Here is a 17,306-nt window from a genome sequence, read left to right as displayed (position 1 = left end):
TTCTGTGGAGGAATTCATTGCACTTAAAATTTTAAGATTTTTTTAGATCCAGAAAAAACAAAAACCTTAGCGACCTCAGGCTCCAGATCTAAGTGTTGAGCACATCTCTGGTGTGCAGAAACACCTTAAGAAACCGGCCATTAAGCAGCATGGGGGTGCAGGCACAGCACTTAGAGAGCACTTTGGATATATCTCTCGCCTGCTAGACCATTGCTTGGGTCAGTTCACAAAGAGCCTGGGTTAGTGTGACGTAAGGCTTGCCTCTTACCATTGGTGAGTGGAGTAAAGCAGACCTGAGGTGCGTGTACGAGCAGGCAAAGGGACCCAGTGGTTGGGAGCATGAGTAGAATGGTGTCATCACTGTCATAGAAGCTTGAGTAGAATGGTGTCATCACTGCCATAGAAGCTAACAATCCTTTTCAGGGCCACTCAGCAGCTATCAGTGTAAAGTGGCTAATTCCATTTCTCCATCTCTTTTACACCCCTGGGTCATTACACAGGTAGCAGAAGTGGGATGGAGGAGCGTTAAAGTCATTGAAGTTCATTTTTTTCTGTCATCAAATTTGTTTAAAAAATAAAAATGAAACCTCACTTTGACACAAGTATTCAGGCCCTCTGCTATGACATTTGAAATGTGACTCGGGTGCATCCCATTCTATATATCACCGTTGAGATGTTTCTACCCCTTGTTTTGGGGTCAGTTGGCTTGACTGGACATGATTAGGAATGGCACACACAATAAAAGGTCCCTCAGTCAAGCAAAAACCAGGCCATGGTGTCAAAAGGTATTAATTACCTGTAGAGCTTAGAGATAGGATTGTGTCAAGGCACAGATCTGGGGAAGGCTGCAGAAATTTTTCTATTGCACTAAAACGTTGTCAAGTGCATAGTGGCCTCCATTATTTTTAAATGGAAAAAGTCTGGAATGACTGCAACTCTTTCTCGAGTTGGCCAAACTCAGCAATTGGGGGAGAAGGGCCTTGATAAGAAAGGCATTCAGGAATCCAGTGATCACCAGGGCTGAGCTCCAGAGAACCTGTGTGCAGATAGAAGAAACTTCCAAAACGACAACCATCATTGCAACACTGCATACAATCTAGGCTTTATGATAGCTTAGCCAGACAGAATCCTCTCCTCAGTAAAAGACATATGGAAGCCCACATGGAGTTTGTATAAAGGCACCCTCTCAGGTCTGGACCTGACCTTTTCTGTCAAGCTCTATTTCTAATTCTATTTGTGAATTTCCCATTGGGATTAATAAAGTATCTATCTATCTATCTATCTATCTATCTATCTATCTATCTATCTATCTATCTATCTATCTATCTATCTATCTGTCTGTCTGTCTGTCTGTCTGTCTGTCTGTCTGTCTGTCTGTCTGTCTGTCTATCTATCTATTCCTGAAGGCAGCACAAAATCCACCCGGCTTCACATTCAAGGGGTGTGAAGCAATCTGGTCTGCCTGGCCTGTGGGAGGAGTTCAGTGCATATAAAATATTAAAATTGTTTTGAATGCAGTAAAATACAATACATTTTAGGTTTTTAAATAATATGTTATTTGGGTAAGTTTACAATATGAAGTTCATGTTGAAGTAACCAAGATACAATTTCCTGCCCCAATACTGATGAAGGATGAAATATCATGTCTTTAACTATCTTTCCTTTTCAGTGTAAACTTTTTTTTCTCTTTGCAGATGGATGCTGACGTAGCCCTACACTGACTCCACTATTCTGAAGCAGCATGTAGTTGATTGTTGGCCTTAAGAAATCAGCATATTCTCCCCAGGTCTGTGTGGATTTTCCTCCCAAATCTAGAAAGACGTGTGTTTGGATAACTGGCACTTCTAAATTGACTCCATGTGAGTACAAGGTTCCTGCCTTACACCCAAACAAACAACCCCCAACCCCGAATCAAATATACTCATAAAGAATTACAATAAAGAAGAACATGTGTGACTTGGTTAATGATAAGAGAGCAGTCACAGTGAGGCAGTTTTAAAGGTCTATTACCATAGCTAAGAAGGAGCCACAGTACTTGTGTGCTGAATAATTAATTGGCTGAAAGTCGTTGGTGTTAGTGTGTTAGAGAGAGGATGTGCAGCATTGTTTATAATGGTTGTCAGTTTTGTCTTCATTCTCTCCTTCACTACTACCTTGAGCAGGTCTAGAGTGCATCCCACAACTTAATCAGTTAGCCACTCCTGAAGTGATGTTACCAGCCCAGCACTTACAGTTCTATAACCATGCTTGTTGCACTCTCTGTTGTGTCCCTAGAATTGTATTTGTCTGACCAGCTGTGCCTCTTCTTTTGACACCCATCTCCTCTTATATGAAAGCCTTTATACTTAACTTATATGTTTAGTAAATTAGAGATCAACAGATTAAGATCAATTAAAATGTATTGGCATTTATGGAAGTTCATTGGCTATATAAGATCTCATTACATTTTATTGCATTCCATAATGTCATATACAGTGGGGAAAATAAGTATCTGATCCGCCATTGGCTGGGTTTTAGGGGATCAAATGCTTATTTCTCTCAATGACATGCAAATCAATTTATAACTTTTATGTAATGGTTTTTCTGGATTTTGGGTTGATATTCTTTCTCTCTCCATTAAAATTAAACTACCATAAAAATTAGAGACTGTTCATTTCTTTGTAAGTGAGGAAACCTACATATTCAGCAGAGGATCAAATACTTATTCCCCCAACTGTATATATAATTTTGGTTTATTTTTTTGTTAAAGAAATTCATCATGTGAAAATACCTTGTTTCGTTTTAAATTATGTATTAATAAAAAAAAAGAATGAGGGATTCCATGATTATTAACTCTTGAGTTGGTATTTCTGATGCAACAGAGTGTCAAATTAAAAGGCGCATTTCATTAACTACAAACAAACAGGAACATTTATATCACACATTTCCACATAGTCTGCACCATTTAAATGTACAATGTTTTGTGGGATATGGCCGGACATTCATCCCGGCCAATACCCCCAGGCCGCCAGATGGAGCCCTCCCTGCAGCATGGAGGTGCTTCGAATGCCAGCAGGGAATTATGGACATTGGAGTTTTCCTTCACAGCCCTGCTGGATACCATGGGGGCCGCCAGAGGATGCTGCAGGGAGGCATAAGGACTTGTATGTTCCTTATAACCCGGAAGTACGTCTTAGTCACAGCGACAGAGGGAATGACGTACTTCCGGGATGAAGAAGAGGAGTTTTCACCTGACCCGGACGTGCTGGGAAGTCACATGGACTGAGGGATCAGAAGCACTTCTGGGTCAAGGACTATAAAGGATTGTGGGAGATCCCAGACAGACGAGCTGAGTCGGGAGGAAGGGTGGCAACGCGTCTGGGAGTGGAGGATTTTTTATTGGTTGAGAGTATTGTAGTGATTTATGAGTATTGTGGAGTGGAGGGTGCTTGGTGCACATTATCGTCCTAATAAAATAATAATTTGGACTTTTATCTGGTGTCTGGGGTCTGATCAGAGGGTTCAAGGGAGCGATAGTGCCCCCTATCTGTCACAGTTTATATATATTTTTGCTTACAGTTCCCAGTAGCATTCTAGTTTCCATTGTCCTACTGTTGCAACACTTGGAGCTTGAAGGAGTCATTTATTGTGACTCAGTGAGATGGTGGTGGACCCCAAACATTTGACCTTAACTTTAAGCCCCACTACTGACCGTATCATCTACAGATCACACATGCTTATTACAATAGCTTTCATGTTTATGCAGTATGGCTACAGGAAGGGTAAGAGACTTGCACACATTGAGTCAGACAGGAACTGAGCTGCACTTTTTAAATCTGTTGCATTAGCTACAAGATCACACTGTCAGACAGGAGCTAGTTTCTCATGAAGAAATTTTTGAGCACAAGGACCTGTAGCCCCACAGATCACAATCTGAAAGCCTGTGACGGTCCAGGTTAGCTCCATGCTCCCTGTTCCGTTCAGGAGCCTCCTGACCCCAGACTGTCGATAGCCATGAACCAAGATGAGCCAAGCAAATGTGGACACACACATGCAGCAAGGGGTAAGTGCAAAAAAGTGTCAAGTGCTTTTATTAAAAGTAATCAGAAATCAAAACGGTGTTTGAAAAGTGCAGTTCCTCAAAATCATCCAATAAATAATCCATAAAACCAGTGTCTGTGCAGAGGTTAACATAATCCATAAATAAATATTCATAAAAATCGAGGTTAAAATCACAAGGCAGGAAACTCAGTCCCCAGTTCATGCTTTCTAAAACCGATGTCTTCTCTGCTTACCCCTCATGGGATCCTGCAGCCAGAGGAGACACAGCCAACCTTCCATTGTAGGCTTGAGTCACTTCTATCACACCTGTCTCCTAGCAGTGTTCTGCACCGAGTCACTTCTCTCCTCGCTCCTTCAGCTTATGCAGGAGCGAGCATCAGGTGACTCCACTCTCCCCAATAAATGCTCAGTTAGAGTGACCGTCGTCGGCTCCCCCCGAGCATCGCCGGCCCTACTCTCTTCTTAGTGGCTCTCTTCCAGACTGCCTTCTTTCTTTCTTCTGCACCCCAGTGGCTCTCCCATTCCTGCTGTTTCCATAATCTTTCCTTTTAACTTCTGACTTTATTCTTTTTCTTCTCTTTCTTTTCCTTTCAACCCCCAACCCACTTGCCCTACAGGCTTTTTTTATATTCATTTGACTGGGCACAGATATGATATGCAGCTACCTCTGAGGGATGAGTGTAGCACCCGACTGATCTGCCTGCCTTTCCATAAAGAAGCATGCTGGCGCACACCTGCACCCAACAGGAGCCTGAACACTTTCGGGATACAATTATTTATTTAAAAACTGCCCTGTCCCATGGACCTCTTATCACACATCCCTGCCACAGAATCTTCATGTAGTTGATCTTGAAGTCTGTAAAGCTAAAGTGGATGAGTTTTGTGGTAAGAATTTTCAACAATGGCTTTTATTTTGCCAATCCCTAAGGTGGCCTAGCTATGCAAGACTTTCAGGTTATTGTTGTTGTTGTCATTAACTCAGGAATAATTGCTGAAGCAGTAGTCAGTGGCCATGGCTTTAAACCTTAATGTGCATTATGGCCCATCCCAAAAACTACAGTTTCACTCTACCCACAGTCATAATCTTAATACAGATCATGAAACTGCAACAAAACATGGCTATCATCAAAGTAAAAAAAAAAATCAAATTGCAATCATTGCTGTGCAGAGTAGTGCTTTTCCTGGTACAACTCAAAGAAAAATGCACCACGTTACTACATTCACGCAGACCCCATCCGTGAAGTGGTCGCCACAGCCAGACAAATCCATTCAACTTTCACTTTAGGGCCATAGAGGCTGCAGGTTTTTGCTTTAACCAAATTTTTAATTAGGCCTCATTTATTTACTATTAAAGCAATATTTTTTTCTTAGTTTTAGTTAATTTGTTTGTTACAGTTACAATAATTGCCTGTTTTAGTTTTAAACTGCTGCATTTCGGTTTTAATTGTTGCCCCTTTTCTTAACCAATTATCCATTAATAATAAGGTGCAAATGTCAAAGGAGTCACCAGCTCTCCAGATAACTTTGTTTCATTTAAAACATTGCATAAGCATCATGACATATCTGTTTTAATGAAATATTTTGAAATAAATGAGAGAGAAGGGAAGAACCAAGTTGTACACATCTGTTCCGGACCTCAAGACATATGGGTAATGTTCTCAGAAAATGAAAAATCTACAATGTGATAAAGATTTGTCTTGGAAAAATGAAAGCACTAAGAGAGGGAGAGGTTGCAGGCACGCACTGATACCGCATGTTGCTGCATCCACGACACAACAAACCACCTCAGGATCCCAAATTAGGACACGAGCACAGCCGTGCAACATGTGACACGTCAGCACCACACTAGTTCGAATGGAATGGAACAATGGGAGGGTTTTTATTGGGTGCAGATTTTCATTCCAATCAGTTTTGTAATTAGAAGCCAGGCCTAGCGGATAATAAAACATATTTAATCATATGACCTGTTAATAATGTGGAGTGGTGGCTGTGAGGCTAGGGATCTGCACTGGCAGTCGCCCACTGTGGACCTCCAGGACCGGAGCAGAGTACCGCTGCATTATAAAGTAAATGTGATAAAATACCATTTTTAAAATCTCATGTAATAAAAGAAAGCAATGAGGTACAACAGCATACTTTGCAGAAAGAGTTTAAAAGTTGAGAGAGTGACAGAGTGTTGCCCCTGAATGAATAATGCAGAATTAAAATGTCCTGCAGGTAAAAATAATTGCAGACCTCTGTCTTAATATGTTAAACATTTAATTGGCAACTAAAACTTTTACCTGTAGGAAATAAAAACTCACTAATATCACATCCCTACTTCAAATGTAAAAGTTTTACAGGCTTATTCTAATTAATGTTTTCGTAATTTATAAATGAGATAGTATAACAAACAGGGTTACAACTCTCACTATGCCCACTGGTAGGATATGAGGCCTAACTGTCAAACCATAGGCTAGAGAATCCATTCCATGAAAAATGAGTATTGAAACAAATTTAAAATGTTACAATTGATACTAATTGGTATTTTGATATTTGTGACTACCCTAGTGGGTGCTTTGAAGGGCTGATGCCATTTCCATGGATGGTCTCTGTATTGCACCTGATACTTGTCCGAGTACAGATGTGATGTATTTGTTACAGCTGTTTCTTTGAGCTGTGAACGCTAGGGGTCGCTGTTGTCCCTTTAAACCCAACAGACAGATGCTCAGCACACAGGGTACTAAAAAGTATTTTAATATTTTTCTTCTTTAAATAGTGCCTCTCCAGCACCACAGCCACAAATAAACACAAGTAAATCACACAATGAATACAATTCTCTCCTCCACACCTCCCAGCAAGCTCTGTCTTCTGCCTCCCAACTCTGGCTCACTTGCTGGGTTCCCATCAGCCCTTTAAATAGTCCTTGACCCAGAGGTTCTTCTGTCCTTCCAACCACATGACTGGCTAGCACTTCTGGGTCTAATGAAGAACTGTCTTTTTTCTTCTACCCAGAAGTACTTCGGGGCTTCCGTCCTCATGACTACCTCGTACTTCCGGGATATATGGAAAGGATGAGTCCCCAGGTCCTTCGACGGCTCTCCTCGGAGGCACCCAACAGGGCCGAGAAAGCGAACTCCAAGTCCTAGGATGCCCTGTGGGAATCTGGGGCACTGCTATACTCCAGGGGAGTTGCCAGCAAATAGATAGATAGATAGATAGATAGATAGATAGATAGATAGATAGATAGATAGATAGATAGATAGATAGATAGATAGATAGATAGATAGATAGATAGATAGATAGATACTTTATTAATCCCAAGGGGAAATTCACATACTCCAGCAGCAGCATACTGATACAAAAAACAATATTAAATTCAAGAGTAATAAAAATGCAGGTAAAAACAGACAATAACTTTGAATAATGTTAACGTTTACCCCTCCCGGTGGAACTGAAGAGTCGCATAGTTTGGGGGAGGAACGATCTCCTCGGTCTGTCAGTGGAGCAGGACGGTGACAGCAGTCTGTCGCTGAAGCTGCTCCTCCGTCTGGAGATGACACTGTTTAGTGGATGCAGTGGATTCTCCATAATTGATAGGAGTCTGCTGAGCACCCGTCGCTTTGCCACAAATGTCAAACTGTCCAGCTCCATGCCTACAATAGAGCCTGCCTTCCTCATCAGTTTGTCCAGGCGTGAGGCATCCTTCTTCTTAATGCTGCCTCCCCAGCACACCACCGTGTAGAAGAGGGCACTCTCCACAACTGTCTGATAGAACATCTGCAGCATCTTATTGCAGATGTTGAAGGTGTTGAAGTAGCTGCCTTCCCCCATCCTTCTATTCCAAGGGTGTCTCTGCTGGGTTGAGCTGCCAGCTGTCCATCACAGACCATCTTTTCCTAATACTGCCCAGATAGGCACTGGACCACTGCGACCTTGAATTGAAATAAGCAGGTTTGGGAATGTTATATAAACTTCTTGAGTCATTTGTGGTGTGCATTATGCATGAGGTCATCCCAAGATGATCTCATCTTTGTACATATTTACAGTAACAAGACCAGCTTTTGGATAATAAAGATGTGTTATGTTTACGCGAATATCACAATACCAGCCTGCAGGACAGCGTAATGGCACTGTAGATATTAGCAGGTTCAACAGCCGCTTGTTTGCACTTCATGTTGTTTTTGTACTTTATCTCATGTATTCTTTTTTTTTTACTTTGTACATAACGACCTTATGTTGTTTCAGGGATTCATGATGAATGCTGTATTGGGACGTTGCTGAGTGCATGGCCACGTCAGTCTGTATATGACTTTACAGTGGCCATCCCTACACTATTAAAGGAACAATACTGAGATCACCATGTCTTCCAGCCTCTTTTAGAATCACCAGACTCTGCCTATTGATGTGACTCTTGCTAAATTTTTTAATCATTTGTATTTTTTCCTGCGCATGCAAGTGCATTTTGTCCGTTTAGAGTGTGTTTATTTTGTTCCTCACTTCAGCACCCTGGTGCTTTATACCCATTATGGGTTTGTTTATGTAAGTAGGGGCTTGTGGTGACTCAGCAGTGTCACGTGCACAAACCAAGCCCTTGTAAGCTCAATGTTGGGCCATCGTAGTTGGCATTCTTTTCAGATTAGCAGTAGGGCCTGTTGGGAGTTTGAGCACCATACGCTGTCTTATATATGCCTTTTGGCAAGTCACATCAGCTCTGCGTGCACAGACAAACAAAATGAAGCTCTCCAAGTCAAAAACTTAATACCTGCTCTGAAACATGGAAGAGGCTCACTTATGTTTTGGGGCTGCTTTGCTGCATCTGGCATGGAGTGCATTGAGTCTGTGAAGGGAACAATGAAATCTCTAATCTATCAAAACATTCTGCACTCTTAAAAATAAAGGTGCCAGAGTGCGTCTTCAGAACAGTGCCAAAGGGCAGGGGTCCCCAACTCCAATCCTGGAGGGCTGTAGTGGCTGCAGGTTTTCATTCTAACCCTTTTTTAATTAGTGACCTGTTTTTGCTGCTAATTCACTTCTTTTGAATTAATTTTAATTGACTTGGAGACTCAGATCCATCCATCCATCCATTTTCCAACCCGCTGAATCCGAACACAGGGTCACGGGGGTCTGCTGGAGCCAATCCCAGCCAACACAGGGCACAAGGCAGGAACCAATCCTGGGCAGGGCGCCAACCCACCGCAGGACACACACAAACACACCCACACACCAAGCACACACTAGGGCCAATTTAGAATCGCCAATCCACCTAACCTGCATGTCTTTGGACTGTGGGAGGAAACCGGAGCACCCGGAGGAAACCCACGCAGACACGGGGAGAACATGCAAACTCCACGCAGGGAGGACCCGGGAAGCGAACCCAGGTCCCCAGATCTCTCAACTGCGAGGCAGCAGCGCTACCCACTGCGCCACCGTGCCGCCCCGACTCAGATCCCTTAATTGTTTTTTTTCATTAATTAGCAGCCAAATAATAATGAGATACAAAATGAGCCAAAATATGACTAGCAAACTGTGTCCATCATACAATACCTGCATTTGAAAATAAAGAAAGATGGAGGTCTCAGGAATGCTGATCTGCTCAGGTCCCCTAAACATCTGACCAGTGCTCTTAGAAAAGAGAAAATCATCAATGTCAGAAATGTCTGCTATTGCACAATGAGAACAGCAAGAAGCCATGGGATTAAAGAACAGGCTTAATTAACAACAAGAATCACCGCCTAATGAAACAACTGGTTGGAGTTTGAGGCCCTGACTTAGTTGCTCTTCTGTTCGCTCACTCACTTCACATTTCATTTCTGTTTGGTTGCCATATAAGGAAAGAAATTAAGCAATTCAGAGGAACAATCAGGGCAACAAATCTTAAAAAAGCAAGTCAATTAAAATTAATTCAAAAGATAAGTTAATTAGCAGCAAAATCAGGTCACTAATTAAGAAAATGGTTAGAATGAAAACCTGCAGCCCTCCAGGGCCAGTGTTGGGGACCTCTACCATGAACAATTTTTGATTCCCAAAAGACCCACCCATGTGAAGGTTCCAGAAAGAACCTTTATTTATTTAGATCTGTAACAGGCTCCATATAGTAAATGACCATGAATAGATGGTAACAGATTGGTGAAATACCAGTGGGTTATGATTTCAAAAGGACTTTTGCTGCATACATATAATAAGAGGGGCTAAGTTCTGGTTTTCTTAATCTGTTAGTGACCTGCTAGTTAGTATGTCATACATTAAAGATTCCGGGCATTTTCTACATATTAGTAAGTTTTTCAAAGCACAAAGAACCAACATCATATGCAAAGAACGCTTCCCAGAATGAAATGCCACTTGGTCAAGCAGTGGAGCTATGAGGAACCACACAACTCAGTAAAGAACCATAAAGTGCCATTAAAAAGTGTGGAGCGAAATGTACTGCCCAGTCACATGTCACGTATCCTCCAACAGGATAATGACCCACAACACACAGCTTAAAGCACCCAAGAATGGCTAAGAACAAAACAGTGGACTATTCTGAAGTGGCCTTCTAGGAACCCTGATTTGAATCCCATCAGACATTTATGGAGAGAACTGAACCATGTCATCTGGAGAAGACCCTCTTCAAACCTGACACAGCTGGAGCACAAGTCTCACTGTGAGCTCCAGGAATCACTTGTTTGCAGTGATGGCCTTGAAGGTTGTACATCAAAATATGAGGTTAAGGGGTCCCATCATTTTTGCCAATGTCATTTTCATTTTGTCTTTTTCTTTGAAATATTCTGTTAAATCAAAACTCTAAAGCAAAGTCTGATTTTTTTTGTTCATGTAGGTCCACCAACTCACAACGATATCACACTTGCCCTTCCTACACCACTTTTGGTCAGTGAAGTCTGATGCTCCAGCTTCTCCTTTTGTTCCCCTTAAAGTCAGCAGTGGCAAGCCGAGAGACAAGGAGGCTATGCATATGCACCAAAATTGGAAAAGTGGTACAGAGAATTTGCAGATGTCTCGTTGTGCTACAAACAGAAGGATTTGTAAAAGGCTGTTAGGCGTACGATGGAGGAGATCAGAGTTTGGAAATGAAGTTTGAAGTGGGGATGTGGACAGTGGTACAGCCAACAGGGATGGAAAATGCTTTAAAGGACTTTGATTGGACAATGTTGTGGGGGAGATTATGTGTTATAGAGTGGATGTTTTAGACAAGGAAGTTTACAAGGCCAGACTGGGCACAAGGAGTGTGGGCAGATGTGGAAGGATTTTTGGAAAAGGTAAATGATTCAGTTGATTTGCAATATGATTTAATTATTTTGAGGCGAGGCTCTAGTGGGGAATTCTAGAAGCTCAAGGGAAGCTTTTTTTGAGGCGGATGATAATTAGTCTGGCAAAGAAGAAAGGATATGGGATGCCAGGTACAGTGCATCCGGAAAGTATTCACAGCGCATCACTTTTTCCACATTTTGTTATGTTACAGCCTTATTCCAAAATGGATTAAATTCATTTTTTTCCTCAGAATTCTACACACAACACCCCTTAATGACAATGTGAAAAAAGTTTACTTGAGGTTTTTGCAAATTTATTAAAAATAAAAAAACTGAGAAATCCCATGTACATAAGTATTCACAGCCTTTGCTCAATATTTTGTCAATGCTCCTTTGGCAGCAATTACAGCCTCAAGTCTTTTTGAATATGAAGCCACAAGCTTGGCACACATATCCTTGGCCAGTTTCGCCCATTCCTCTTTGCAGCACCTCTCAAGCTCCATCAGGTTGGATGGGAAGCGTCGATGCACAGCCATTTTAAGATCTCTCCAGAGATGTTCAATCAGATTCAAGTCTGGGCTCTGGCTGGGCCACTCAAGGACATTCACAGAGTTGTCCTGAAGCCACTCCTTTGATATCTTGGCTGTGTGCTTAGGGTCGTTGTCCTGCTGAAAGATGAACCATCGCCCCAGTCTGAGGTCAAGAGCGCTCTGGAGCAGGTTTTCATCCAGGATGTCTCTGTACATTGCTGCAGTCATCTTTCCCTTTATCCTGACTAGTCTCCCAGTTCCTGCCGCTGAAAAAACATCCCTACAGCATGATGCTGCCACCACCATGCTTCACTGTAGGGATGGTGCCAGGTTTCCTCCAAATGTGACGCCTGGCATTCACACCAAAGAGTTCAATCTTTGTCTCATCAGACCAGAGAATTTTCTTTCTCATGGTCTGAGAGTCCTTCAGGTGCCTTTTGGCAAACTCCAAGGGGCTACCATGTGCCTTTTACTAAGAAGTGGCTTCCATCTGGCCACTCTACCATACAGGCCTGATTGGTGGATTGCTGCAGAGATGGTGGTCTTTCTGGAAGGTTCTCCTCTCTCCACAGAGGACCTCTGGAGCTCTGACAGAGTGACCATAGGGTTCTTGGTCACCTCCCTGACTAAGGCCCTTCTCCCCCGATCGCTCAGTTTAGATGGCCGGCCAGCTCTAGGAAGAGTCCTGGTGGTTTCAAACTTCCTCCACTTACGGATGATGGAGGCCACTGTGCTCATTGGGACCTTCAAAGCAGCAGAAATTTTTCTGTAACCTTCCCCAGATTTGTGCCTCGAGACAATCCTGTCTCGGAGGTCTACAGACAATTCCTTTGACTTCATGCTTGGTTTGTGCTCTGACATGAACTGTCAACTGTGGGACCTTATATAGACAGGTGTGCCTTTCCAAATCATGTCCAGTCAACTGAATTTACCACAGGTGGACTCCAATGAAGCTGCAGAAACATCTCAAGGATGATCAGGGGAAACAGGATGCACCTGAGCTCAATTTTGAGCTTCATGGCAAAGGCTGTGAATACTTATGTACATGTGCTTTCTCAGTTTTTTTATTTTTAATAAATTTGCAAAAACCTCAAATAAACTTTTTTCAGGTTGTCATTATGGGGTGTTGTGTGTAGAATTCTGAGGAAAAAAATGAATTTAATCCATTTTGGAATAAGGCTGTAACATAAAATGTGGAAAAAGTGATGCGCTGTGAATACTTTCCGGATGCACTGTATGTTCCGCTTAAGTGAGCTGTGACGAGGGAAGTGCAGCGGGTAAAAAAGAGTTTGGGAAAGGAGCTAGAAGGGAAAATGAAGAGAGATGAGGAGAAGTGGGGACTCACGGCTGCTAAGGAGGGAAGGAGGGGTTTGTGGATATTGGGGAATAGGGCATTTATGGGAAATTGTTCTTTAATCAAAGGTAAATTATGCAAAATGGATTATAGTCCAGTATTTTGTGAGGAGGATGATTTCAGTTATGAAAAGAGAATGTGGGAATGTGAATGTTTTTCAACAAGAATATTTTTATTATGCTGTGTAACAGAATGCTGCTGCCAAGGTAAGTATGTCTCTGGTGACTCTTCCTATGAAGTCAGTAGACAGATTAGGAGAGCATGGGGGGGTCTTGAGGTCACTGGAAAGGGGTGTGTGGCGTTCCCAATATCTTTGTAGAAGAATGAAGGTCCAAGTCTTTAGAGTTCCTGTTTTGCTATATGGTTGTGAGACATGGACACTATCCAGTGACCTGAGACTGTGACTGGACTCCTTCGGTACTGTGTCTCTTCAGTGTACTGCTGGTTTGACTTTGTGTTGCTCACAGAGTCCCGATTGAGGCACATTACCTGCATTGTGAGGGAGTGACAGTTAAGCTACTACGGCCATGTGGCGTGATTCCCCAAGGGTGATCCAGCTCGTAAGATACTCATTGTTGAGGACCTGAGCAGCTGAAACAGGCCAAAGGGATTCCCACGTAACACCAGGCTGTAGCAGATAGAGGGTCATTTCCGGAGGGTGGAACTGGACTGGGCATCTGCCTGGGGGTTTGCCAACCACTATTCCAAGGTGTTTCATCGTGTTGAGGGGTGCGGCAACATGCTGTACCAGTGCCTGCTCCCTGACCTGACCTGTGTAACGGAGATGGACCTGCTATATTAAACAGTGGTAATTCTTTTGTGAGTGATGTTGTAAGTGGTGGGAGATTTGAACAAGAAAAGGGTGCTTTGTATTTTGTACTGTGTAAATTACATTTATTTTTATTAAAAAAAACTCCGCAGGGTGTCTGGGCTTTCCCTTAAAGATAGGGTGAGAAGCTCAGTCATCCGGGAGGGGCTCAGAGTAGAGCCGCTGCTCCTCCGCATCGAGAGGAGTCAGATGAGGTGGCTCGGGCATCTGATCAGGATGCCTCCTGGACGCCTCCCTGGTGAGGTGTTCTGGGCACGTCTAACCGGGAGGAGGCCCAGGGGAAGAAGACCCAGGACACGCTGGAGGGACTATGTCTCTCGACTGGCCTGGGAACGCCTTGGGATTCTCCCGGAAGAGCTAGAAGAAGTGGCCGGGGAGAGGGAAGTCTGGGCATCTCTGCTCAAGCTGCTGCCCCCGCGACCCGACCTCGGATAAGCGGAGACAATGGATGGATGGATGGATGGATTAAAAAAAACTTCCAATAGCAGAGTCTGCTGCGACATTGTTAGCTATGCAACATCAATCAAACATTGTCACTTACTGACTAGGAGACTATCAGGGCACAGGCTGCAAAAAGTAGAAATGGGTTTTGGCTTCTCAGCATGCTTCTGCTTTGTAGTGCAGTCTGCTTCAGAACAGAATGCTTTAGCCACAAGGGGGGCTTCACTTCCAGTGAATCTGAGTTACAATTCCATTTGCATGGTACTGTAGCTTCCATATTTGTTCAAACAGAGCCTATACAGGTGAAGTAACACACTTGGGGGTCTCTCGGTAAGTCAGAAGAGGAGACTGAACTGGTAGTTATGTGATTTTAAAGTCGGGGGGGGGATGGGTGCAGCACCTACCAACTGATAGTGGAGTACTTGTGTCCATTTTCTTTCCCATGGCACACTTGCAGGTTAAATGACCCATTCAGGGTCATAAATTGTGTGTGTTAAGTAGGTAAACAACTTTATGTTTTATTTTAGCCACTAGGGGGCCTCACTTCCTAACTATATAATTTACAATTCACACATTACATTAGATTAGATTCAACTTTATTGTCTTTGATTACAGTAGAAGTACGGTGACCACAAAGTGCAGCTTTGCATCAGACCAAAAGTAAAAATAGAACTTAATTAGTTAATTACATGAACATTTATTTATATAGCACTTAATGATTGTACAGACAAGAGTAAATTGAGAGTATATACAGAATGATTAGAAAGAGAAAAATACAATATGGACAGTGTGAACATTAAGTACTGTATGAACAGAATACAGTAAAGTGTAAAAACAGCTTAATAATAGAAACAGTCACGTGTGGCACGGTGGCACTGTGGTGGCACTGAAGCTTCACATCCCAGGTCCTTCCTGTTTGGAGTTTTCTTGTTCTCCCAGTGTCCATGAGGGTCTCCTCCCACACTCCAAAGACATGCAGGTTAGGTGAATTGGCAATGCTAAATTGTCCCTAGTGTGTGTTTGGTGTGTGTGTGTGTGTGCATTTGCCCGGCGATGGACTGGTGACCTCCCCAGGGTTTGTACCTGCCTTGTGCCCTTTGCTAGCTGGGATAGGCTCCAGACTCCTAGGAGACTCTGGTCTGGAGTATGCAGGTTAGAAAATAACCTGACATGCAGACAGTTGCGTAGGTGTGGGTACAGCAGAGCCCAGATAGTCCACGGCTGAAGTGCAAACATGGTAGGCCTGAGGCGGTTGCAGAGTCCAAGGGTGTATATGTGTGGTTTGAAGGTGAGGTGGAAAGGGTGGAGATGGCCTAGTGATTGGATTTTGAGTTTAGCAGGGTGATGGCTGTTAAGTAGAAGCTGTTTCTGAGCCTGCTGGTGCTGGCATGTGGGCTCCTGTACCGCTGCTAAGAGATTAAAGGGTATATAGACCATGGTTGGAGTGAGGGGGGGACCCCAGTGACGCAACATGCCCTCCAGTGTCTGAATGCAGGACTGTATTTCTATACCTAATCTCTTTTTTTACGTTCCAGGAAATTAAAGCATTACGCAAATGCAGTATGGGGAATCTCGATAAAGCCTTCAGGCAGTGGGAGAGGGATCGTGTAGCATGTAGATGGTGGCATCCTTCGCTCCCACCTTCTCATGGTATGCGAACTGCAGAGGGTCGAGGGTGTGGCGGACCTGTGGCCTTAGGTGGTGAAGCAGCAGCCGCTCCATGGTCTTCATCACACATGACGTCAGAGCGACAGGCCGGAAGTCATTCAGCTCACTAGGACGCGATATCTTTGGGACGGGGATGATGCAAGATGTTTTCCATAGCCTCGGGACTCTCCCCAGTTTCAGGCTCAGGTTGAAGATGCTCTGTAGAGGACTCCCCAGCTCCAAAGCACAGGCCTTCAGCAGTCGTGGCGATACTCCATCTGGACCCACTGCTTTGCTGGCACAAAGTCTCCTCAGCTCTCTGCTCACCTGCGCTGATGTAATTGTGGGTTGGGGGAAAACTCTCTCCTATGCTGGTATCAGCAGAAGGATGGGTGGAGGGTGCAGTACTCTGAGGTGAGAGAGGGTTAGGGTGGTCAAACCTGTTAAAAAAAGTTGTTCATCTGGTTTGCTCTCTCCACATCTCTCTTGATGGTGGTGTGTTACAATAGACATTGTGAATTTCCCATTGGGATTAATAAAGTATCTATCTATCTATCTATCTAGACTATTTTAGCCACTAGGGGGCCTCAGTTCCTGCCAGTATGATTTCTAATTCACGCCCACTGGTTTCAGTAAACTCCTGATTTGTGCATTTGTGTTAAGAGAGACCCCCCTAGCGTCACATAGTAGGCTTTGGTTGGGTTTGAACTGGTGATCTTGAGTGACCAAGGCTGAAGCCACTAGCCATACCGCCCACCATTTTGACTTGCACACACACACTTGGTGATGCAAAAAAAAAAAATTACAGCACCCTGAAGCTGTGGTCAGGTTTGTATGAAAACCAGCTTGGTAATTCAGCACGACAGTATATGGAAATAATGAGGTTTGCATGTCGGCTATGCTGAAAACCACAGTGACGGTGTTAGCGCCTGTCACTATCTAAGGAGGTGTAGCACCTTCTGCTTATCAGCCGGTTACACACTGGGTCATGCAAGGCCACCAGCAGATGTGCGTTTCCTTCCTTGGTGTCCATTATGCTGCCTGTCACTGTCCACCCGCCATGTAATCTCTGTGTGACTCGTGCTGGATTGCGTCAGACCAAGCGATTAGTTCCACTTCTTCATTGTGGCTGGAGACCCACACATTCAGCCTGCAGGCACTGCGTTGTGATGGATGGCAGGAATGGGCTGACTTCTCTGCCAGGATGGTTCTTGGTTCTTTATCTGGCCTGGAGG

Source organism: Erpetoichthys calabaricus, chromosome 9 (genome assembly GCF_900747795.2).
Source record: "Erpetoichthys calabaricus chromosome 9, fErpCal1.3, whole genome shotgun sequence".
In the NCBI taxonomy this organism is placed as follows: domain Eukaryota; kingdom Metazoa; phylum Chordata; class Cladistia; order Polypteriformes; family Polypteridae; genus Erpetoichthys; species Erpetoichthys calabaricus.
This window is presented reverse-complemented; position numbering follows the sequence as displayed.